Genomic DNA, 25,534 nt, shown 5'->3' with positions numbered 1-25,534 from the left:
GAATTTAGGGTAAGAAAAGCAAGTCCTATCGTTTGACTTTCAAATTGCTTTCTATTTCTCTCAATTATCCAAGAGGCCTACCGTGTTGCAGATAATTTTGGCAGATACAATAAGATGTGATTAAACAGAAAGAAGTGGTCTTCAAAATCTATCAGAGGCAGAAAAAAAGATTTACCCTAGGCGGTTCTTCTCAAACATTAGTGTTTCTAGCCATTATCTAGTATTTCTGGATCTTGTGTTTTAATCCATTTCGGAATAGAAGAGATAAAGAGACACTTGCTGCTTGGAAGAAAACTCATGACAAACTTAGACAGCATATTAAAAAGCAGAGACATTACTTTGCCAACAAAGGTCCGTCTATGGTTTTTCCAGTGGTCATGTATGGATGTGAGAGTTGGACTATAAAGAAAGCTGAGCGCCGAAGAATTGATGCTTCTGAACTGTGGTGTTGGAGAAGACTCTTCAGAGTCCCTTGGACTGCAAGGAGATCCAACCAGTCCATCCTAAAGGAGATCAGTCCTGAATATTCATTGGAAGGACTGATGTTGAAGCTGAAGCTCCAGTACTTTGGCCACCCTGATGCAAAGAGCTGACTCACTGGAAAAGACCCTGATGCTGGGAAAGATTGAAGGCAGGAGAAGGGGGTGACAGAGGATGAGATGGCTGGATGGCATCACCGACTTGATGGATACAAATTTGAGCAAACACCTGGAGATGGTGAAGGACAGGGAAGCCTGGTGTGCTGTGTTCCATGGGATCGCAGAGTTAGACACAAATTAGTAACTAAACAACAATACCTCATCATATAAGAAGGCAAAGAAACGCAAACAGGAGCAGCAGTGACAATCAGGTACCAGAAAACAGGATGAGGAAAACGCATTCCACTCACTAGGATGATATAAACAAGAACGGTTCGGCTTCAGTCTTGGAGCAAGTATTTGGAAGAAAAGATTTCATTGCAAGCCCTGGGGACAGAACCTCCCGGTGTAAATCTCTGAGAGTATCTGCTTGGATCAGACTATTTTCCCCCTCATATAATCTGCCAATGTTTGTGTTTATGTCGGTGACCTGCCCTCCCATTGGAGTAGCAGGTTCACATCAATTCGACAGCAGTAGCTGTGGTCCCATAAATAAATAAATGTACACAGATGAGTCAGGCAGAAAACTCCACACACCCCATTAATTTGGACGAGCTGAGAACTGCATAACACTCGTAGGATTTAACCTTCATGGAGCACCTGCAAACTTCACAGGGGGAGAAAGGGACCTGCCATTCGGTAGGACTTTGGCTGACAGGACTGCAGAGATTCCTTTAAGCTATTTTGATGCAGTACTTACCATTATTGAGTTAACCACGTAAAGCAGGGGTCCCCAAACGCTAGGATCTAATGCCTGATGATCTGAGGTGGAACTGACGTGATAATAATAGCAATATAGCGCATGATCAATGTGGTACACAGGTCCTCCTGAAACCATAACTCCTGAAACCAACCCTGATCCAGAAACGTCATCTCCCACGAAACCAGTCCCTACTGACAGAAAGGATGAGGACTGCTGATGTAAAGCAACCCATGGTCCAAAGGATTTTCCATCTAGAGGAATACAAGCAGGATTATAGGCAAGCATGGTTCATTTCAGTCGCTCAGTCGTGTCTGACTCTGCGACCCCAAGGACTGCAGCACGCCAGGCTTCCCTGTCCATCACCATCTCTTGGAAATGACTCAGACTCATGTCCATCCAGTCGGTGATGCCACCCAACCATCTTATTCTCTGTCATCCCCTTCTCCTCCTGCCATCAATCTTTCCCAGCATCAGGGTCTTTCCCAGTGAGTCAGCTCCTCACATCAGGTGGCCAAAGTATTGGGGCTTCAGCTTCAGCATCAGTCCTTCCAATGAATATTCAGGACTGATCTCCTTTAGGACGGACTGGTTTGGTCTCCTTGCAGTCCGAGGGGCTTTCTAGAGTCTTCTCCAATGCCACAGTTCAAAAGCATCAATTCTTCGGGGCTCAGCCTTCTTTAGGGTCCAACTCTCACATCCAAAATGTGGATTCCTGACAAAACATGGTCCAGCAGAGAAGGAATGGTGAACCACTTCAGCATTCTTGCCTTGAGAACCCCATGAACCGCATGAAAAGGCAAAAAGATATGATACTGAAAGATGAACTCCCGAGCTTGGTAGATGCCCAATACGCTGCTGGAGATCAGTGGAGAAATAACTCCAGAAAGAATGAAGAGATGGAGAGGCAAACGTGGTAACTATATTTAAATACTGAGGACTCTGTCCTAGCAGGAATGCATTTGTTCTTAATCTCAAGAAGAAGATCAAGAATAAATATGGGACATCCCAGGAGGCTCAGTGGTACAGAATCCGCCTGCCACTGCTGGAGACACAGGTTCAGTCCCGGGTCTGGGAAGATCCAACATGCCTTGCAGCAAGTAATCCTGTGTGCCACAAATACTGAAGCCCGCGTGTTCTAGACCCAACTAGAGACTTGCCCCCACTCTCTGAAGCTAGAGCAGAGTCCATGTGGAGCAAGGAAGACCCAGCCCAGCCAAAAATTAAAAAAAATAATAACACAATACATAAAGAAAAACTGTTCCACCCCCACGTCCTAATGGGAAAGTCAACACATGGTACTTTCTAATATCACCTTTCAGTAAACATGTAGAAATGGTTTAAAATATACACATGCAGCTATGGATCTAGAAAGACCTGTGGTCAGCATGGGCATTTCTTGGGAGACGTGAGGATAAATTCTAATAGGAGACAGGAAGCAGCTTAAGATGGATATCAGAGGAGACACCAAGTGAAGGGCGCTACAGGAGCTTCTAAGCAGATAAGTTGCCAGGTACTGGGCAGGAAGCAGCCTTTAATTTTGGGGGCTCCAAAATCACTGCAGATGGTGATTTCAGCCATGAAATTAGAAGACGCTTGCTCCTTGGAAGGAAAGTTATGACCAATCTCAGTTCAGTTCAGTTCAGTTCAGTTCAGTTCATTTCCGTTGCTCAGTCGTGTCTGACTCTTTGCATGAATTGCAGCATGCCGGGCCTCCCTGTCCATCACCATCTCCCAGGAGTTCACTCAGACTCACGTCCATCGAGTCGGTGATGCCACCCAGCCATCTCATCCTCTGTCGTCCGCTTCTCCTCCTGCTCCCAATCCTTCCCAGCATCAGAGTCTTTTCCAATGAGTCAACTCTTCACATGAGGTGGCCAGAGTACTGGAGTTTCAGCTTTAGCATCATTCCTTCCAAAGAACAACCTAGACAGCATATTAAAAAGCAGAGATATCGCTTTGTCAACAAAGGTCTGTCTAGTCAAGGCTATGGTTTTTCCAGTAGTCATGTATGGATGGGAGAGTTGGACTACGAAGAAAGCTGAGTGCCCAAGAATTGATGCTTTTGAACTGTGGTGTTGGAGACGACTCTTGAGAGTCCCTTGGACAGTAAGGAGATCCTTCACAGGCAAGCTGCTGCTGCTGCTGCTGAGTCGCTTCAGTCGTGTCCGACTCTGTGCGACCCCAGAGACGACCGCCCACCAGGCCCCGCCATCCCTAGGATTCTCCAGGCAAGAACACTGGAGTGGGTTGCCATTTTCTTCTCCAATGCACGAAAGTGAGAAGTGAAAGTGAAGTCACTGAGTCGTGTCCAATGCTCAGGAACCCCGTGGACCACAGCCTACCAGGCTCCTCTGTCCATGGGATTTTCCAGGCAAGAGCACTGGAGTGGGGTGCCATTGCCTTCCCCGTTCACAGGCATAGGTCTGATCAATTACCTTTTCTGGGAAAGACTGAGGGCAGGTGGAGAAGGGGACAACAGAGGATGAGATGGTTGGATGGCATCACCAATTCAGTGGTCATGAGTTTGAGCAAGCTCTGGGAGTTGCTGATGGACAGGGAAGCCTGGTGTGCTGCAGTCCATGGGGTCGCATAGAGTCGGACACGACTGAGCGACTGAACTGAACTGGACTGATGGATAAATGGATGTAGATGATTCATATAGAGACAGAGATATAGATATATGATGGAGGTGCAGATGGTCCAGAAATAGATATACAGATGCAGATGGAGATGGAGATGGCATACAGAGGCATACAGACACATGATGGAGAATGCAGATGTAGGTGGTATAGACATAGCCACAGATATATGGGTGTAGATGATACATGTAGAGACAGAGATTAGATACATGATGGAGGCAGAGATGCTGTAGAGACAGGTATGAATATACGGGTTCAGAGGTGGATGACACAGAGATGCAGATCTGTAGACGCAGGTGTAGATGTGGATGGGATACGCAGATACAGACTCATGGATGGAGGAGATATAAGTGCAGAGGATGATAGAGCCGCAAATGGAGACCCAGGTGGATATGCATACTTAGACTTACACACGGTGCCTGCAAGCTCAGTGGCTCAGTCCTGGCTGACTCTTTGTAACCCTGTGGCCTGCGGCCCACCAGACTCCTCAGTCCATGGGATTCTCCAGGCAAGAATACTGGAATGGGTTGCCATGCCCTCCTCCAGGGGAATCTTCCTGGCCCAGGTCTCTTACATCTCCTGCACGGGCAGGTGAATACTTTACTGCTAACGCCACCTGGGAAGCCCGTAGACTCGCATGCCTAATTCTATAAATCCAAGTCTCTATCTATGTCTGTTTCTAATCAGTGTCTATACTTCTCTAGGTCAGACTGGAAGTGAAAGTGAAAGTTTCTCAGTCGTGTCCGACTTTCTGCGACCCCATGGACTGCAGGACACCAGGCCTCCCTGTCCATCACCATCTCCTAGAGTTTACTCAAACTCATGTCCATTGAGTTGGCGATGCCATCCAACCATCTCACCCTCGGCCATCCCCGTCTCCTCCCACCTTCAATCTTTCCCAGCATCAAGGTCTTTTCCAATGAGTCAGCTCTTCGCATCAGGTGGCCAAAGGATTGGAGCTTCAGTTTCAGCATCAGTCCTTCCAGTGAATATCCAGGCCTGATTGCCTTTAGGACAGACTGGTAGGATCTCCTTGCAGTCCAAGGGACTCTCAAGAGTCTTTTCCAACACCACAGTTTGAATGCATCAATTAACATGACATAATTCCTTCATACTAAACACCAATCGTTAAGTTTCAGGTTAAAATGAAGAATGGGTGCTTGAACGATTTTGAGGAATGACCTCGAGGTCTCTTAGAATGTACAACAAGCCCTCGCCTTAATTAAGAGAATCAATTCAAGTTTTGATCAACTTTAGATTAAATCTGCTTGCTCATTTAACTCTATTTGTGGGAAGAAACAGATCAATGAGGAATAATTACACAGTGATTACTTTTATTAAAATACATCTAATGTATCCTTATAAAATCATATCTCACCTTTCTGTTCTACCTGTAGAGTTTAAATCAGACCCCTTGAACAGAATTCGGATGGAGATAAAAATTTTGAGAAAATGGACACTATCCTTAATTTTCTGTAGAAATACTTTTATACCAACAAGCTTTCAGAAGCAGTTAGTAAAACGTTTGCATTACGGAAAAAAAAAAAAAAAAAGAAAGAAACCCAACACACCCACATAGTCATGGTAAGACCAGCAGCCCTTGAGTGCGGAATAACATTTCGCTGTAAGATAGCATCAATTTTTAATAGCGTTTTCCCCTAATCTAGATGGAAGTACAATGCATTTTTCATGCAGAGATGCTGCAAATAAATATCAGTCATGGTCTGTGACAGGACAAAATGCTAGCAAGCAGTCGGCAGAAAAAGGCATGAAATGGACACCTCGTGTGCATTTCGCTGCATCTGTGGTTTAGGGCACCCGTGCCATCTTATGTCCCAAATTATGTATAGGGGAAGACACAGCGGGTGAATTTAGTAAGCGTGCCGACTATCGTTAGGCATGTATCGCGGTTCCATGAGCATCTTTCTTCATGCATAAAAGAGAAAGAAGGTAAGCTGGATAAACACGTGCATCCCAGAGCTCAGTGGCAAGGCTCATATCTGGTCAAAGAAGATGGAGGTGGAGGAGATAGGTCCTCTCTGAGAAATGGGTCATTACAAACTTTCCAAAATTTTATGTCCTGTGTGCGTGTGCCACATAGCTTCAGTTGTGTCTGAATCTTTTCGAACCCTGTGGACTAGAGCCCACCAGGCTCCTCTGTGCATGGGATTCTCCAGGCAAGAGTACTGGAGTGGGTCGCCATGCCCTCCTCCAGGGGATCTTCCCCACCCAGGGGTTGAACTCACATCTCTCACGTCTCTTGCCCTGGCAGGTGGGTTCTTTTCCACTGGCACCACCCGGTCATGAGGACTCTCAATCCTTCCCTAAGGTCTATTACATAGAGGATTGAGAGGACACTCAGGTAACGGATGGGACGAGCCAAGGAGGTGATTGAGTGTATTTGTCTTGGGAAGTTTTCAGTAAATAAAGATGGGGGTCAAGACTGCCCAAGGCTCTGGCCTGCTAAGTGCTCGAACCACCTTGGTGTCAAGGGATGAGGCTGAATCCTTCAATATATCTTGACATTCACCTCAGCAGGGACAGACAGATGACTCAGTTCAGTTCAGTTGCTCAGTCGTGTTAGACTCTGCGACCCCAAGAACTGCAGCATGCCAGGCCTCCCTGTTCATCACCAACTCCTGGAGTCCACCCAAACCCATGTCCCTCGAGTTGGTAATGCCATCCAACCATCTCATCCTCTGTCGTCCCCGTCTCCGCCTGCCCTCAATCTTTCCCAGCATCAGGGTCTTTTCAAATAATCAGCTCCTCACATCAGGTGGCCAAAGTATTGAAATTTCAGCTTCAGCATCAGTCCTTCCAATAAACACCCAGGACTGCTCTCCTTCAGAATTGACTGGTTGGATCTCCTTGTAGTCCAAGGGACTCTCAAGAGTCTTCTCCAACACCACACTTCAAAAGCATCAATTTTGCAGCACTCAGCTTTCTTCATAGTCCAACTCTCACATCCATAAGTGACCACTGGAAAAACCATAGCCTTGACTAGTCGGACCTTTGTTGGCAAAGTAATGTCTCTGCTTTTGAATATGCTAGGTCGGTCATAATTTTCCTTCCAAGGAGTAAGCGTCTTTTAATTTCATGGCTGCAATCACCACCTGCAGTGATTTTGGAGCCCAGAAAAATAAAGTCAGCCACTGTTTCCACTGTTTCCCCATCTATTGCCCATGAAGTGATGGGACCAGATGCCATGACCTTCGTTTTCTGAATGTTGAGCTTTAAGCCAACTTTTTCACTCTCCTCTTTCACTTTCATCAAGAGGCTTTTGAGTTCCTCTTCACTTTCTGCCATAAGGGTGGTGTCATCTGCATGTCTGAGGTTATTGATATTTCTCCCAGCAATCTTGATTCCAGTTTGTGCTTCCTCCAGCCCAGCATTTCTCATGATGTACTCTGCATGTAAGTTAAATAAGGAGGGTGACAACATACAACCTCGACGTACTTCTTTTCCTATTTGGAACCAGTGTGTTGTTCCATGTCCAGTTCTAACTGTTGCTTCCTGACCTGCATAGAGGTTTCTCAAGAGGCAGGTCAGGTGGTCTGGTATTCCCATCTCTTTCAGAATTTTCCACAGTTTATTGTGATTCACACAGTCAAAGGCTTTGGCATAGTCAATAAAGCAGAAATAGATGTGTTTTCTGGAATTCTCTTGCTTTTTTTGATGATCCAGCAGATGTTGGCAATTTGATCTCTGGTTCCTCTGCCTTTTCTGAAATCAGCTTGAACATCTGGAATTTGATGGTTCATGTATTGCTGAAGCCTGGCTTGGAGAATTTTAAGCATTACTTTACTAGCGTGTGAGATGAGTGTAATTGTGCTGTTGTTTGAGTATTCTGGACAAACAGATAGATGTGTACACACCCAGACAAATAGGTGTGTACATAGGTGACAGATAGATTAAAGTAAATACATAGACAAATAGATGCTAGATAGATGGCTGGAAATGTAGCCACACAGAGATAATAATACAAAGACAGATGATGGATGGATAGACAGAGAGACGTAGACACAGACAGATTGACACTAGGTATTAGACACACTTTGGGTGCCTGATGTGAAGAGCCAACTCATTGGAAAAGACCCTGATGCTGGGAAAGATTGAGGGTGGGAGGAGAAGGGGACGACAGAGGATGCGATGGTTGGATGGCATCACCGACTCAACAGACATGAGTTTAAGCAAGCTCTGGGAGATAGCATAGGACAGGCAAGTGTGGTGAGCTGCAGTCCACGGTGGTTGCAAAGAGTCGGACAGGACTGATCAACTGAACAGAGAGCTATAAAGACAGACAGCTACAAAGACGCACAGAGAGATAAACGATAGACAGATGGATAGACGCTGGACAGAAATGAAGCGATGACTGTGAGCTCGCCAGATAGCTCCCTGACTACTGATAGAGAGAGCTCGATGATAGACAGAGGATAGACACACGATGGACAGATGATTAGACAGATAAGAGAGAAAGCGGGGGAAAACCCAGAATCTACCACGAAAGTTTAGTGTACAAAATACTGTATTTTCCTCTGCTATTGATACACAATTTTTAGACAGTCACCCGCCTTCTTGAAGTATAAAGTTTGTGAGTTTCATTGACTGTATTATTTAGCGTCATCGCTGCTGAGATCAAAACATAAAAGCCTATAAACACCCTCCCAAGTTTCCCTAGGCCCCTGGCAGCCTGGCCTTTTCTTCCTCTCAGCCCTGGGGCCAGCATGCATCAGTGCGCTGTGGTTTTCTAGAATTCCATGTAAATGACTCTTGACGTTTTGATTCTTTCCCTTGGCATAGAGTTTATTGAAATTCATGTCTAATGTTGCATTTATTAATGCTTTGTTCTTCTTGACTGATGACTACTATTTGTGGTATGACTGGATAAAGAAGATAAGCTGATCTGTTCTTGATGAATATTTGGTGAATATACTTGATGGATATTTGGTGCTTCCAATTTTTCTTTTCTGTTTTAAATAAAGACACGATGAATTCCTATCCACGTCTTCACGTGGACACATGGTTTAATGTCTCTCAAAATTGTGAGTGGAATTGCAGGATTATGCAATAAGAATATGTCTAAATTTGACACGGTCCCACGGTTTTTGATACGGGCAAAACATATCATGCAGTGAAGTGAAAGTCGCTCAGTTGTGTCTGACTCTTTGCAACCCTACGGACTATACAATCCATGGAAATGAAGGCAGGAGGGGAAGGGGACAACAGAGGATGACATGGTTGGATGGCATCACCGACTCGATGGACATGGGTTTGGGAGTTGGTGATGGACAGGGAGGCCTGGCGTGCTGCAGTCCATGGGGTCACAGAGTCGGACGCGACTGAGCAACTGAACTGAACTAAAGAATTCCATCTGAGGTTTTATATCACTACTCAAAAAAAAAAAACCTTAAAAACTCTCTTCCTTTTGAAGGTAAATTACACTCTGTTTATCATGCTGATTGAACAAATGAAATCGAATTGAGTCTTCTTTAGTCAAAAGGCGAATTATTTTGTGCTATCTAGTCAAGCATCTTTTTTCTTGGAAAAGCAAAGTCAATATAAACCATTAAAAGAATCAGGGGTTCTTCTGTTTGACTGTGTAATTGCAGCTACAGTTCATAGAATTCTCAATTTAAAGCATCCTCAGTGGTTAAGAGTTGAAGAATATGCACAAAACACCAGCTACGAAGGACAGAAACTTTCATGTTTCTGCATGAAAGTAGGGCAGGAGAGAAATAACACTTTAGAAAGTAATTACCCGATAAAATACCTTTAAATGCATAACGCCTTTATTTTTTAATCTTCTTTGTAATTAATTTATGTGAACTGCCGGGGTCCAGCCCCTGTGGATCCAGGGAATTCAAAGCAGGGATGGCGTTGGCGAGGGAAAAACTTATTTATTTATTAACGTAAGATTAGATTAGGAAGAAATGGTGTAATAGGAAAATTAAGTGGAGAGAAGAGGCTGATTAACTTGGGTTACGTGGAAAACCAATAAAGTTCCAGACAAGGAGCTTGCACCATCTACGTTAGGCCGCCGGCGCCCATTTGAATATCGGAGAGTGCCCCGCCTTGGGCTCTCTTACGGATCTTAGAAGCCCGGACAAGTAGACATGGCGAGCCTCGACGCCCCAGATGGGAATTCAGCCTGAAATTAGAGTAAGGAGGAGACACGGGGGAAACCAGTCCTTCCAATGACTGGCCTGGCCCCTGTTGTCCAGAAAGGCCTTTTATACTTTTGATTATACATAGAGATCAATGGGAAATACAAAATTATGCAGCGTTAGCAGCCCAGACTCTTTCCCTATATCTTTTTGTATATGAAAGGTCTCAGGTGATTTACATCATCTTCTGGCCAAGAGGCTTGTTAACACTTTTTGGCTCTCTTCCTTAATGAATGTTAATTTCGTTTCCCCTGAAGTGTTTTTCTTTAATCTACACTTCCTTAAATCGCTAAAGTTACATCTCCATAGAACAAAGGCGCAGTGGGTTATAACAAAGGTACTTAACTCAAAGATCTATTGTTGCTAATACCAGGTCTACTACTTGTTTTTCTATATACCAACTATATCCAAAAATAAAGGATATGAAAATTTGGCACCAAGTATTGGCTCAACAAATGAAACCTTTAATCAGTCCTATTCTAAAGATTTTGACTCCTCGGAAGCCCCTACATTCCTAGGATGTTTTAAGCTTCCTGTGCCTCCTGCGGTCAGGAGGCCTCAAACAATCACATGCGCAGCTGTACGAGTCCTGCAGCAGGCTAGAAAGCCATCAGAGGGGTTTTTGGATTGAAACACCCTTTCAAATGCAGAAGACTAAAGCCCTGAATTGACTTTTTTCCAGAGAATGTCAGAAGAGTGGAAAAGCAGGCAGTTTCTTATTTTTTGGGGGGTGGATGCTCAGGAAATTCCAGGGGGAAAACCTGAGGTCTGATTAGCCTTGCCATCAGAGCTCTGCCGCATGACCTTGTCACGGGTGGGATTCCTCACGCTGGCTCCCGGCAGTGAACCTTCCATTTAAAATTAGTTTTTTGCTGTGTATTGGATGAATGGATGCTTAGCTACACAGTATGTTCACATGACCCATTTCCTTGCCAAAGAATTGGCTTTAAAGTCAGAAGTCAGCATACCATGGCAAGGGTACATCCCACTAAAGAAAATAACCTTGTGGAGTGAGTTTGCTGACATGTATGTTGAAGAGTCTGAAGTGTATTTCATTATACTTTTGTCTTTAATCCATCGTTCAAGACGTTGCAAGGAATCCCCAGATATATTTACAAGCCTTGTTACATGCTACCACAATAGAGATATGACTTATTTGGAGGGGATAAATCAATCATGGCACAGCAAATATTACAAACAGAGCTGATATTTTAAGAAGGATATTGATTTATGGATGTGAAGATGTCATGTGATATATACGGATAACCAGTAGGTAACGAATGGCTTGCTTTGTGGTTCAGATGGTGAACAATCTGCCTGCAATGCAGGAGACTCAGGTCACATCCCTGGGTCAGGAAGATCCCCTAGAGAAGGAAATGGCAACCCACTCCAGTATTCTTGCCTGGAGAATCCCATGGACAGAGGATACAATCCATGGGGTTGCAAAGAGTCAGACGCGACTGAGTGTCTAACGCAGCAAATATTATCCCTTACATGATTAACATACAGTGGTTACCGTGAGTGTAGAATGGGTATTTTAACTAGTAATATGTTTATTGTACGTATGCTTTAAGTAGTAACATTTTTGTCCTGTATTCCTATGCTTCTTGTCCTATATTCCAAAATTCTAACTGGTAAAAAAAAAAAAAGGTTCCTCCCTAAAATGGCTCCTTCTTGCCAGCCCAACCTCCCTGATGGGAGTCACAAACCTCTACTTTTTAAAAACGTAGTCTCTTTTGTACTCTTGACAAATCCTTGATCTTTTCAAATAGCTAAAGATCTCTTCATTGATTTCTTTTTCCTCCCTGAATGGAACGAATCTTCTTATCTTAAGTTAAACAGAGGTAGGATTTTGACAGGCAAATCCCCCTGGAAAAAGTGTGGTTTGCTTCATCATGTCCATCTTATTAATAAAATAAACATACTCGCCCGTAATCTCCATCACCGTTATTTGACAACACCCCTTTGAGAATCCTTATACGTCTTCACAAACATTTTACATATATATCCCATATACCAAAGTTGAAAGAAATATGCATTATTGCTGTTGTTCAGTTGCTAAGTCGTGTCTGACTCTTTGTAGGCCTAAGGACGGCTGCACGCCAGGCTTCCCTGTCCATCACCATCTCCTGGAGCTTGCCCACACTTGTGTCCATTGAGTCGGTGATGCCATCCAACCATCTCGTCCTCTGTCGCCCCCTTCTCCTTTTGCCCTCAATCTAATAGTGAAATATGCAATATTATTAACATCTAAGGAATTCTTAGTGACATTAGCTTTGGTGTTTTATTCCGCTTCTACTGATGTAGATGAGAATTTGCCTGTCTGTGGGGATAGTTTAATGAAGTATCTTTCAATACTACTTCAGTCCTTAGCACCTAGCCTGTGTACTAAGAGGAAACCTTGAGTTGGGGGTTCTGGGTAGAGCTAACTTATGCCAGACAGGTGGATTACAGTGAAATTGAAAGCTGAACTTCAGGAGAAGTTTTGGTATCCCAGAGGGGCCATGTGACATATATGAGAACAGATGCTGATGAACAATTTTCTAGGCATATGAATTATTGGGATGAGGTACAGCCATTTGTGGAGAAGGCAGTGGCACCCCACTCCAGTACTCTTGCCTGGAAAATCCCATGGATGGAGGAGCCTGGTAGGCTGCGGTCCATGGGGTCATGAAGAGTTGGACACGACTGAGCGACTTCCCTTTCACTTTTCACTCTCATGCATTGGAGAAGGAAATGGCAACCCACTCCAGTGTTCTTGCCTGGAGAATCCCAGGGACGGTGGAGCCTGGTGGGCTGCCGTCTATGGGGTGGCACAGAGTTGGACACGACTGAAGCGACTTAGCAGTATGCAATATTATTAACATCTAAGGTATTCTTAGTGACATTAGCTTTGGTATTTTATTCCGCTTCTACTGATGTAGATGAGAATTTGCCTGTCTGTAGGGATAGTTTAATGAAGTATCTTTCAATACTACTTCAGTCCTGAGAAACTTATCTGTGTATTAGGAGACCTTGAGGTGGGGGTTCTGGGGCTAACTTATGCCAGACAGGTGGACTACAGTGAAATTGAAAGCTGAACTTCAGGTGAAGTTTTAGTACCCCAGGGGGTGAACGTGCCATATATGAGAACAGATGCTGATGAACAGTTTTCTAGGTATATGAATTATTGGGACGAGGTGCAGCCATTTGTGGTTTATGCTTTTCTGTGGGGATGGTTAATGATTACGTCTCCTGTGTGGTTCACTTGGAGTTCTGAAATATCTCCATCCGTACCCAACTAGTGCAGCTGCTATGAAGAACGGCACATAGGTTCATTAAAGAACGCAACCTAGAACTATCATGTGATGCTGGAAGAATCCCACTCCTGGGCATATATGCAGGAAAGGTGGAAACTCTAATCAGAAAAGAGACACACACTTCAATTTTCATAGCGTAGCAATGCTGTTGACAACAGCCAACACCTGGAAACCACCCAAGTGTCCGTCCACAGATGAAGGGAGAAAGACGTGGTACATCGGTATAGAGTGGAATATTACTCGGCTGTAAAAGAAGAATGCAATAACCCCAACAGCAGCACATGGGTGACCTCGGAGGCCATCACACTACGGGAAGTAAGTGGAGACAAGTATCATATGCCATCACTTATGAAAGGGAAAGTCGCTCAGTCATGTCGACTCTTTGTGACCCCCCCACCCCGCCACCCAAGGACTATACAGTCCATGGGATTCTCCAGGCCAGAATACAGGAGTGGGTAGCCTTTCCCTTCTCCAGGGGATCTTCCCAACCCAGGGATCAAACCCAGGTCTCCCGCATTGCAGGTGGATTCTTTTACCAGCTGAGCCACAAGGGAAGCCCTAGAATACTGGAGTGGGTAGCCTATCCCTTCTCCAGAGGATCTTCCTGACCCAGGAATCAGACTGGGGTCTCCTGAATTGCAGGCGGCTTCTTTACCAGCTCAACAATGAGGGAAGGCCCAGATGTCACTTATACGTGGAGTCAAAAACGACAAGTGAGTAAATATAACAGAAAGGCCGTGGACTCATCGATGTGAAGAACAAGCTAGTGGTTCCTCCCAGTGGAGAAAGGGAAGGGGTAGGGGATAAACCTGCTGCTATTTCAACTGCTCAGTCTTGTCTGACTCTTTGCAACCCTGAGGACTATGGCCAACCAGGCTCCTCTGTCCATGGGGTTCTCCAGGCAAGAATACTGGACTGGGTTGCCATTTCCTTCTGTAGCGGATCTTCTCCACCCAGGATCAAACCTGAATCAGGAGGCGGATTCTTCACCCCTGAGCCACCAGAGAAGTGCACAACTGTACATCCATCGGGAAAACAGCGAAACCAGACAGTGAGCCCCTGGAAGGCAAAACTTCCAAAGTCAACTTGCCAGGAAGAAGGGCCTTCTGTTTGGCAGGGCTCCCCCTCCTACTTTCCGAGGATGTTAAAGCAGTTGGTTATACAGCTGAAATCAGGGCTTCCCTGGTGACCCAGGGCTAAAGCATTCGCCTGTCAATGCAGGGGACTCGGGTCCAATCCCTGGTCTGGGAAGACCCCCACGTGCTGTGGAGCAAACTACGTCTGTACACAGTGAGTACTGAGCGTGTGCTCCACAACTAGAGAAACCATCTCCGTGAGAAGCGTTTGCCCTGCACCTTGGGAGTAGCCCCCACCTCATGAAATCAGAGAAAGCCTAGAGGCAGCTATATAGACCAAACACAGGCCCCTCCGCAAAGACAAACTCATTATGTAACCAGGTGTTTCGTTTGTCTGCTCGCAAGACCTGTGCGTGGCTTATGGTTTGTGCCATCTGGGTTTTTGGTGAACAAGAGGCCAGATTCAGTTCATTTCAGTCACTCAGTTGTGTCCGACTCTTCGTGACCCCATGGACCACAGCATTCCAGGCCTCCCTGTCCACCACCAACTCCCAGAGTCCACCCAAACTCACGTCCATCGAGTCGGTGATGCCATCCAACCATCTCATCCTCTGGCGTCCCCTTCTCCTCCAGCCCTCAGTCTTTCCCAGCATCAGGGTCTTTTCAAGTGAGTCAGCTCTTCGTATCAGGTGGCCAAAGGATTGGAATTTCGGCTTCAACATCAGTCCTTCCAATGAACACCCAGGACTGATCTCCTTTAGGATGGACTGGTTGGATCTCCTTGCAGTCCAAGGGACTCTCAAGAGTCTTCCCCAACACCACAGTTTGAAAGCATCAATTCTTCAGCGCTCACCTTTCTTCACAGTCCAACTCTCACATCCATACATGACCCCAGGAAAAACCATAGGCTTGATGAAACAGACCAGATTAGGCTATAGTTATAATGATGCCCAGTGAGATTCCTTACCTTGTCCCAGAAACTACCAAAATTAATTCTAATGACTGCGAGCTACCCCACTGTAACTGACTGAGCTGAGTTTAAAAATTCACCTGTGGGGGGCCTCCTTGGTGTTCCAGTGGGTAAGACATCACCTTATAAGATTCCACATGCCTAGAGGCAAAAAAGAAAAACCAACAAAAAACCCAGAACATAAAACAGAAGCAAAAATGTAATAAAGTCAATAAAGATTTTAGAATTGATTCACATCAAAGAAAATTTTTTCATTAAAAAAAATAATTCAACTGTGAGTCATGGAAAATACAAAATTTGAGCTTTCTATTTTTTCCAATATCACTTCAAGTGAGAATCATACATTTCAGGTTGTTGCAGAAAAAAGAGAAATGATACCCAGAAGGGGTAATTGATCAGACCTATGCCTGTGAAGGAAATTCCATTGGAATTTTTTTTTTTTTTTGCCACCCATTGAAATAGGCTATCACTTTTATTGCAAACCCTTTGTGAAAGAGCAAGATCTTTATATTCAAGGCTAAGTAGCACAATAAAAGCTTTTTAAAAATGTTTTTTAATTCCTCTTGCTCAGGATGGATCAAATTCCTCCTTTTCTCCAACAGGGCAGCTCTGAAGACAGTAGGGATGAAGGCAATGAACAGTTGTTACATGTCTGGGTGGGAAAGCAAAGAGGTTTTCAATAGATTCGCTTCTGTTTTATTTCTCAGATGTTTTCCTCTGCCTTGCTGTATGACCCAGGAAGCTCATCCCAGGGCTCTGTGACAACGTAGACGGGTGGGGTGGGGAGGGAGGTGGGAGGGAGGGGACACATGTATATCTGTGGCTGATTCATGCTGATGTATGGCAGAAACCAACACAATATTCTAAAGCAGTAATCCTTCCATGAAAAATAAAATGTACTGAAGACCTGTTAAGTAGAAAGTCTTGGAGCCAGCAAGAGACCAGAGGCAAAAAGCCAGACATCAAGACCACAGTGAGGTACCACTTCACAGCAGTCAGAATGGCTACGATCCAAAAGTCTGCAAGCAATAAATGCTGGAGAGGGTGTGGAGAAAAGGGAACCCTCTTACACTGTTGGTGGGAATGCAAACTAGTACAGCCACTATGGAGAACAGTCTGGAGATTCCTTAAAAAATTGCAAATAGAACTGCCTTATGACTCAGCAATCCCACTGCTGGGCATACACACCGAGGAAACCAGAATTGAAAGAGACACGTGTACCCCAATGTTCATCGCAGCACTGTTTATAATAGCCAGGACATGGAAACAACCCAGATGTCCATCAGCAGATGAATGGCTAAGAAAGCTGAGGTACATATACACAATGGAGTATTACTCAGCCATTAAAAAGAATACATTGGAATCAGTTCTAATGAGGTGGATGAAACTGGAGCCGATTATACAGAGCGAAGTAAGCCAGAAAGAAAAACACCAATACGGTATACTGACACATATATATGGAATCTAGAAAGATGGGAATGATGACCGTGTATGCGAGACTGCAAAATAGACACAGATGTGTGGAGCGGACTTTTGGACTCAGAGGGAGAGGTAGAGGGAGAGGGTGGGATGCTTTGGGAGAATGGCATTGAAACATGTACACTATCATGTAAGAATCGAATCGCCAGTCTATGTCCGATGCAGGATACAGGATGCTTGGGGCTGGTGCACGGGGAGGACCCGGAGAGATGGTATGGGGAGGGAGGTGGGAGGGGGGTTCATGTTTGGGAACGCATGTACACCCGTGGTGGATTCATGTCAATGTATGGCAAAACCAATACAGTATTGTAAAGTAAAATAAAATTAAAATTAAAAAAAAGTAAAAAATAAAAATTAATAAATAAAGAGGGGGAAACAGAGAGAAAGAGAGAGATCCTGATAATAGCAGATAAATGACATGATGTGACGATTTCCATCATAGTCAATATTGACTGGAAAAAAAAAAAAAGACCTCTGAAAATGTCCCCAGCACAGCCAGTTTGAAACTTGGATGGCGAGGTTTTGCAGACCTTGGAGAAAACCTACACAGGGTGAATTGTTATTAATTGCACAACTTGGACCCCGCACGAATACAAAGGGGAAAGAGCGTCCCTTTTTATCCTGCCAGGTTGCTAAGAACTGGAATGTTCTCATTCTTCCTTTCTCTTCCTCCATTATCTGGTGATAGGTAGAGACATCTAAAATTTATTATGCTGTTGAACTGTGGTGCTGGAGAAGACTCCTGAGAGTCCCTTGGACTGCACGGAGATCCAACCAGTCCATCCTAAAGGAAATCAGTCCTGGGTGTTCATTGGAAGGACTGATGTTGAAGCTGAAGCTCCAATCCTTTGGCCACCCGATGTGAAGCGCTGACTCACTTGAAAAGACCCTAATGTTGGGAAAGATTGAAGACAGGAGGCGAAGGGGATGACAGAGGATGAGATGGTTGGATGGCACCACCGACTCGATGGACATGAGTCTGAGCAAGCTTCTGGAGTTGGTGATGGACAGGGAGGCCTGGTGTGCTGCAGTCCACGGGGTTGCAAAGAGTTGGACACGACTGTGCAGCTAAACTGAAAATGTATCATGCTGCTGAAACTAAAGGTGAGCTCTTCAGTTCGGAAACCTGCTTTGGCCGTGATTTGCGCAGCTTGCAAGAATATGGTGAGACTCTGGAAAAAGTCTGAGTGCGCGTGCACACACACACACACACACACACACACACACACACACACAGATTCAGTAAGTATTGCATTCAGAGAGTGAGAACACCCATTTGCCTCAGAGGAAAAAAAAAGACTGATAACCTTATCATTTTAGTGCTGGTTTAGTGGCGGTTTAGCCGAGTGTGACCGCATGGGCTGGAACAGGATCACTCTAGCTGATTGTTTTCTGCCTCTGGCCATATTAATCAGGATGGCCAGCCTCCCTGGATAAGGTCTCTGGGCTGCTTGCGTGCATGTCTGCTAAGTCACTTCAGTCGTGTCCAACTCTTTGCCGCCCCATGGACTGCAGCCCACAAGATTCCTCTATCCATGGGATTCTCCAGGCAAGAATACTGGAGGGGGTTGCCATTTCCGTTTCCACAGGATCTTTCCAACCCAGGGATCAAACCCAGGTCTCCGGCATTGCAGGGAAGCCTCAGACTTAACAGGGTTATTATGAAATCTTGGAGGCAGACACATACCAAATTTCAACTTTTTTTTAAAGACCTTTTTTTTTTAAAAAAAAATGTGGACTGTTTCCAAAAAAAAAAAAAAAAAAAAAAAGAAAGACTCTATTGAATTTGTTACAATACTGCTTCTGTTTGATGTTTGGGTTTTTGGGGCCCGAAGGACGCGGTAGCTTAGCTCGCCAGTCAAGGATGGAACCCTTACTCCCTGCATCAGAAGGCGAATTCTTGTTGGCCAGGGAAGTCCTTCCGATTTCAACTTTTACAGTTAAGGTTTAATTGAACACTGATGCCCTGTCTGTCTGAAGTTTTCCTGTACCTACTGATGGTGCTGGGTAAGTCAGATGAATACCAGTCTTTCTTCTGAAGGAGGTATGGGTGTAATCCCGATAACAAGCTTGTGAACGGACTAAACCCACTTCCTGTTCATGTGGGACCATCCTGGTTTGTTGGCTGGATATGGTGATTGGTAAGTATTCACTGGAGAAGGTGTAAATCCTGACCCCCAATGTGCCCTGTGTTATAATACTACGAGTCAACAGTCCATTATAGCCTAGGACAGACTTAAAAGACACTTTCACCATTTCTTAATTCATTTAATCTGCTCTCAAAGTCGGTTGCATTGCTCTGTCTTTATATTCAGAAGAGCAGGGAAATCGTCCATGATCTCTGTTGTTGTTGAGTCGTGTCCGACTCTTTGAGACCCCATGGACTGCAGCACGCCAGGCGTCCCTGTCCATCACCAACTCCCGGAGCTTTTTCTAACTCATGTCCATCGAGTTGGTGATGCCATCCAACCACCTCATCCTCAAACTCATGTCCATCGCGTTGGTGATGCCATCCAACCATCTCATCCTCAAACTCATGTCCATTGCGTTGCTGATGCCATCCAACCATCTCATCCTCTTCCTCCCCCTTTTCCTCCTGCCCTCCCATCTTTCCCAGCATCAGGCTAAAAACACTCTCATTTTTGTATCCTTTTTTTTTTTTTAACCCACATAAGGCAGTCTGAACGCTGACTTTTATACATTCCTGCACCCGTATATAGTGCTAGAACATTTCCTTTAATTTTTTTCTGTCTCCTTTGCGGTCTTATCTGTATGCTGTGAGAACTGGGTCGGGTAATCTTATGTTCATTTTAGAAGTCACAGCTCAGACGAACATAAAATTACCTGACCTGGTGAACTCTATGCTCTGCTACTTGGAAGCGTGCTTAGGCAGCAAGAAATTTCTGGGAGCTTTTGATGTTCAGTGAACTATCGGTAATTATTTTCCTAATGCAGTTAAGTTGATCCAATTGGCCTGATTAACGTAAAGAGTTCTCTATAATACGGAAATTTATTAACAGCTGACCCTTGGTGTCATACAGTATGATTACTGCTGATGAACTGGGAGCTCTGACCTACACGTACTAAGGTCCAAGGCCCAGCCTGGCTTGCCTTTCTGCTCTCATCTGGACTGCCATTATTATTCTTCAGTGGAGAGAGATGAACAGGATGTTTAGTCAACAAATCCTTTAGAGAAGGCAGAGCCCATAATCCCTTAAACAAGGGAAATAGGAGCTAGCTAAGTGTGGCCTGACCCATGCCAAGCAGCTGTCACTCACAGAAGCGAAACTAGAAACGTTGTTGCTGAGATCCTAATGTAAGGAGGCTTCCAAAGCTTCTTTCGATGGCAACAGCTATGGCAACTGAGTAACTGCTGCTGTTGTTTACCTGTTCAGTCACCTTGGACTGTTTGCGACCCCATGGACTGTAGCCCCGCCAGGCTCCTCTGTGCAAGAGATTTCCCAGGCAAGAATACTGGAGTGGGTTAACATTCCCTTCTGCAGGGGATCTTCCCAACCCAGGGATCGCACATGGGGCTCCCACAGTGCAGGCGGATTCTTTACCATCTGAGCCTCCAGGGAAGCCGTAACAAGGTCTCCGAAGCTTCTTTCAATGGCAACAGCGCTGTGGCAACTAAGAAATTGATGTTGCTGTTTGGTTGCTCAAACAATTCAGACACTTTGTGACCCCCGTGGACTGTAGCCCGCCAGGTTCCTCCCTTCATGGGATTCTCCAGGCAGGGATACTGGAGTGGGTTGCCATTTCCTTCTCCAGGGGATCTTCCTGACCCAGGGATCGAACCTGCGCTGATAGCATCCCCTGCTCTGGTGGCCAGGTTCTTTACCGTATCTGAGCCATCACAGTCCCAAATGGACATCCTTCTTAGCTCAGCCTGCAAGAACCGAGATGCAGCCTGTGATTCCCAGGAAAGCTTTTAAGCTGCCCCAGATTCCCAGGAAAGCTTTTAAGCTTTTAAATCTACAAAATGCTAACTGCCACCCTCAGAGACTTCTTGAACTGATCTGAGATGCACCCCTGGAAAGGGAATACTTGAAAAGTGCCTTGGACAGAGGAGCCTGGGGCGGGGGGTGGGGGGGGGCGGTGGGTGGTGGTGGTGGTGGGGGCTACAGTCCATGGGGTTGCAGAGAGTCGGACACCAGTTAGTGACTAAAAAGCCAGAGCACTAGGGGAAGTCTTAGACACAGAAATGTCCAGGAGGGCGCCTCTCTTCCCCAGCTAAGAAGGGTGCATTCACCGTCACCCGGGAAGTCTTCTGCAGGGACAGTGTCTAATGCATGTAAGATGCAGGGGGCTTCGCCTAAGAGCAATCATGCGCGTTAACACTCTCGGCGACAGAAGTAGCTTCGCTGATACTCAAGGAATCGGTGCAAAATATCACCCTCAACATCTCTGTCGCCTTTTTACTGGAAAAGACCCCGATGCTGGGAAAGATTGAGGGCGGGAGGAGACGGGGGCGCCAGAGGATGAGATGGTTGGATGGCATCACCGACTCAATGGTCCTGAGTTTGAGCAAAGTCTGGGAGATGGTGAAGGACAGGGAAGCCTGGCGTGCTGCAGTCCATGGGGTTGCAAAGAGTTGGACACAAATGAGCAACAGAAAAAGAACAACGTTAAATTTGTAGCCTATGTTTGATAATGGTGATCCCAAATACGGAGGGGACGCAGTTATTATCCTGTCAGAGAAGGCTTGGCAACCTTCAGTTCTGCAGGGCGGCCAGCAGGGGGAGATGCTGATTTGGGTGCTGAGAACTGACCTAGGTTGTTTTGCTCTCAGGGATATAGGTTTATCCTTAAAATCTCCCCTCTCCCTGGGACCAGACTTCCCTGATAGCTCAGTTGGTAAAGAATCCCCCTGCACTACAGGAGACCCTGGTTCGATTCCTGGGTCAGGAAGATCCACTGGAGAAGGGAAGAGGCTACCCACTCTAGGGTTCTTGGGCTTCACTGGTGCCTAAGCTGGTAAAGAATCCACCTGCAATGTGGGAGACTTGGGTTCCAACCCTGGGCTGGGAAGACCCCCTGGGGAAGGGAAAGGCTACCCACTCCAGTAGGCTACCCACTCCAGTATTCTGGCCTAGAGAATTCCATGGACTGTATATAGTCCACGGGGTCTCCAAGAGTCAGACAAGACTGAGCAGCTTTCACAATGTAAGCCCTGGGACCAACCTGCAAGGACTTCACTTCAAAGGCTTTGCTCTGTTTTGACTACACCTGTGGCTGCAGACACCAGGAGAGACTCTGCCAAGGCATTATTCCTGATAGTGTTCCTACCAGGGGTGTGGAAACCACATTTTGTTAACTGTTTTTGTCCAAACCATGTGAATGTGTATTACCATAGGTATTTGATCTCTGTGCCATGCGTCATAAACAGATATCTGACGATGCCCCTGGGTGTCAGACAAGGTACATCCTGCAACTGGAGGCTGAAAGGAGAGACAGCGGGTGAAGTTTTGATGGGAAATGCTCCCTTCTGTGCAAAGAAGAGAAGAAAAACAAAAAGCAAACAAACAAAAACCTCATGATCTGAAAAGAAAAAGGAACCTCAATGTTCACCGTAGCACTATTTAAACTACCCAGGACATGGAAGCAACTTAGACGCCCATCAATAGTAGAATGGATAAAGAGAATGTGGTACAACATGCAACGGAATATTACTCAGCTATAAAAAAGAAACAGAAACTCAGATTTCAAGAACAAGCTTATGGTCACAAGGGGTGAAGGATGGAGGAAGGGAGAGTCAGGGAGCCTGGGATGGACATGGACACACTGCTGTATTTAACATGGAGAACCAGCTGCTGGACAGCACAGGAAACTGCTCAATACTCTGTAATAACCTTATGGTCACCAGGGGGAAGGATGGAGGAAGGGATAGTCAGGGAGTCTAGGATGGACATGGACACACTGCTGTGTTTAACATAGAGAACCAACAAGGACCTGCTGGACAGCACAGGGGACTCTGCTCAGTGTCACGTGGCAGCCTGGATGGGAGGGGAGTTTGGGGGAGAATGCATATGTGTATATGTATGGCTGAGTTCCTTCACTGTTCACCTGAAACTACCATCATATTTTTAATTGGCTATACTCCAATACAAAATAAAACTTAAAAGACATAAAAACAAAAAAAAAAAGTCCACATCAGGCTGGAATTTGAATCCAGATGAAGAAAGATGCATTTATCCCCTTGGAGTCAAAAGACCCTTCGGAGAGATGAGCAGAACTTTTAGTTACTATCCATTAAAACTTGGAACACCACCAAGGAATGCTAATGGCAGAGAAGCTGAGTTTCACCTACCAGACGTCAATTCATACTGCAAATAAAATCAGGTCAATGCAGGTACAAAACAACACTCCCAACAATGGGGCATTATTTTAGTTTACAGATATAGTGATTACAGATAGAACTGTACATATTACCTGCATTTTTCTCCCACACACAGTATTACACACATTAAGTGTTAGTCACCCACTCACGTCCTAACTCTTTTGCAACTCCATGGACTCCTCTGTCCATGGCGATTATCCAGGCAAAAATACTGGAGTGGGTTGCCATTCCCTTCTTCAGGGGATCTTCCCTACCCAGGGATCAAACCTGGGTCTCCTGCATTGCAGGAAGATTCTATAGTGGCTGAAACTCCTGGAAGGCGCTATTACTATTATTATTAAAGGCACTAGTATTACAAGCATTAGGCGTGGTATACCCCATCCTGACTACACACTAAATGGATATCAAAGGAAACAACTTTTCGTCTCTGCTAAGAGTTCTCCTTCTATCTTCAGGGCTGGATCTATGATAAATTACATCTAAGGCGGCCTCCGTCTGTTATCTCCCAGTTGATAACAAACGTTTGATGCCTCAGCCGTCCTCTAGATGCTCATGATCCTGGAAGAGTAAGCGAGGGTTGAGACACGGTCACAGGTGAGATGAAACGTTGGGGACGCGACATTCAGCACCACGTGACAGACTTTCTCGGTGGTCCGGTGGCTGAGAATCCACCTGCCCGTGCAGGGGACGTGGGTTCCATCCCTGGTCCGGGAAGATCCCGCCTGCCTTAGGGCAACTGAGCCCGTGCGTTACAGCTACTGACTCCATGTGTGGCAACGACTGAAGCCCCATTTTCCTCAACGAGGAAAATCACCACAGGAGAAGTGCACGTCTTGCAACGCAGAGTGGCCCCAACTGGTTGCAACTAGAGAAAATCCCTTACACGGCAACAAAGACCCAGGGCAGATAAAAACGTAAAAAAAAAAATAAAAAAAAAAAAAAATTGCCACATGACGCTGAATGTGGGATTCTTGAATGGGCTGGGGTGGGGGGAAGCATTCCTTCATTCATGCGGAGGTGAGTTCCATTCACAGTGATGGAATCTGATACATTGGAATTTAGTCACAAGGTACTCATGTCATTGCTTAAGCTGACCTTCCAATACCTTGGCCAGCTGATGGGAAGAGTCAACTCATTGGAAAAGACCCCGAAACACTGAAGGCAAGAGGAGAAGGGGGCGACAGAAGGTGAGATGGTTGGATGGCATCACGAACTCAATGCACATGAGTTTGAGCAAGCTCTGGGAAATACTGAAGGGCAGGGATGCCTGCTGTGCTGCAGCCCATGGGATCCCAAAGAGTCGGACACGACTGAGCGACGGAACCACCACCTCAGCAGAGACTCAGGTAGCTTCTAGGTTTATATAGAGTTTTACTTTTCTAAAACCAACTCTCCCTGCCTTTTTGCTTCTGCTCCCAAACAGCTAATCTTCTAGTATCAAACTTAAAACTCCCTCACATATTGAAACAGATTTAGAATATGCTTGTATTTTTCCCCGTAGTGGAAATAAAATTGCCAGAGGGAAATCTTCACTGACAGTCTCATTCCAGAGCTATTTTCCCCCTGGTTTTTCATTTATATTACATTCTAATTTCTAACCTGTTTTAAAGTGTGTGGTTCAAGAAAATTCAAAAGCAAATGCGATTCTCTCTGTAATAAGCATTATGGGATTTGGTTTCCCATAAAGAAGCTAGTATTATGTAAAGGTGGCTTAAGAGGAGTTGAATAATATATATATATATTTTTTAACATCACTGAAGGAAGCTGTTTAAAGCCCCACTAGGATTTCAGTTCAGGATTAAGTAAGAGCCGAAACAGTCACACATTCTATTGTTCTGAAATTCAGTTCACTCAAATATGAAACGGAAAGTCCAATTTTCAGAAGTAATGTCCCAAATTAACTGTCCATCTGTGCAGTTAGTAAATATGATTACTTCTGCTCTCCATATTTCTACCCTTCACTGATTATTAGTTATACACTTCAATAAAAGAGGAAAGAAATGAAGATGACATTCTAAAAATATCTCATTTTCCCTAATAAGACAGTTTTAAATGCCAGCTGGACTTTTGAAGTATTACAGTCATTTAAACATCACCCTACAGGTTATGGATTTCAACTAGTCTCTTACTTGGATTTACTGGTGGCTCAGTGGTAAACAATCCACCTGGCAATGTAGTAGACGTGGGTTCGATCCCTGGGCCAGGGAAGACCCCCTGGAGGAG

This window comes from Capra hircus (genome assembly GCF_001704415.2).
Source record: "Capra hircus breed San Clemente chromosome X unlocalized genomic scaffold, ASM170441v1, whole genome shotgun sequence".
NCBI lineage: Eukaryota > Metazoa > Chordata > Mammalia > Artiodactyla > Bovidae > Capra > Capra hircus.
The sequence above is the reverse complement of the archived record's forward strand: the minus strand, read 5'-3'. Positions refer to the sequence as shown.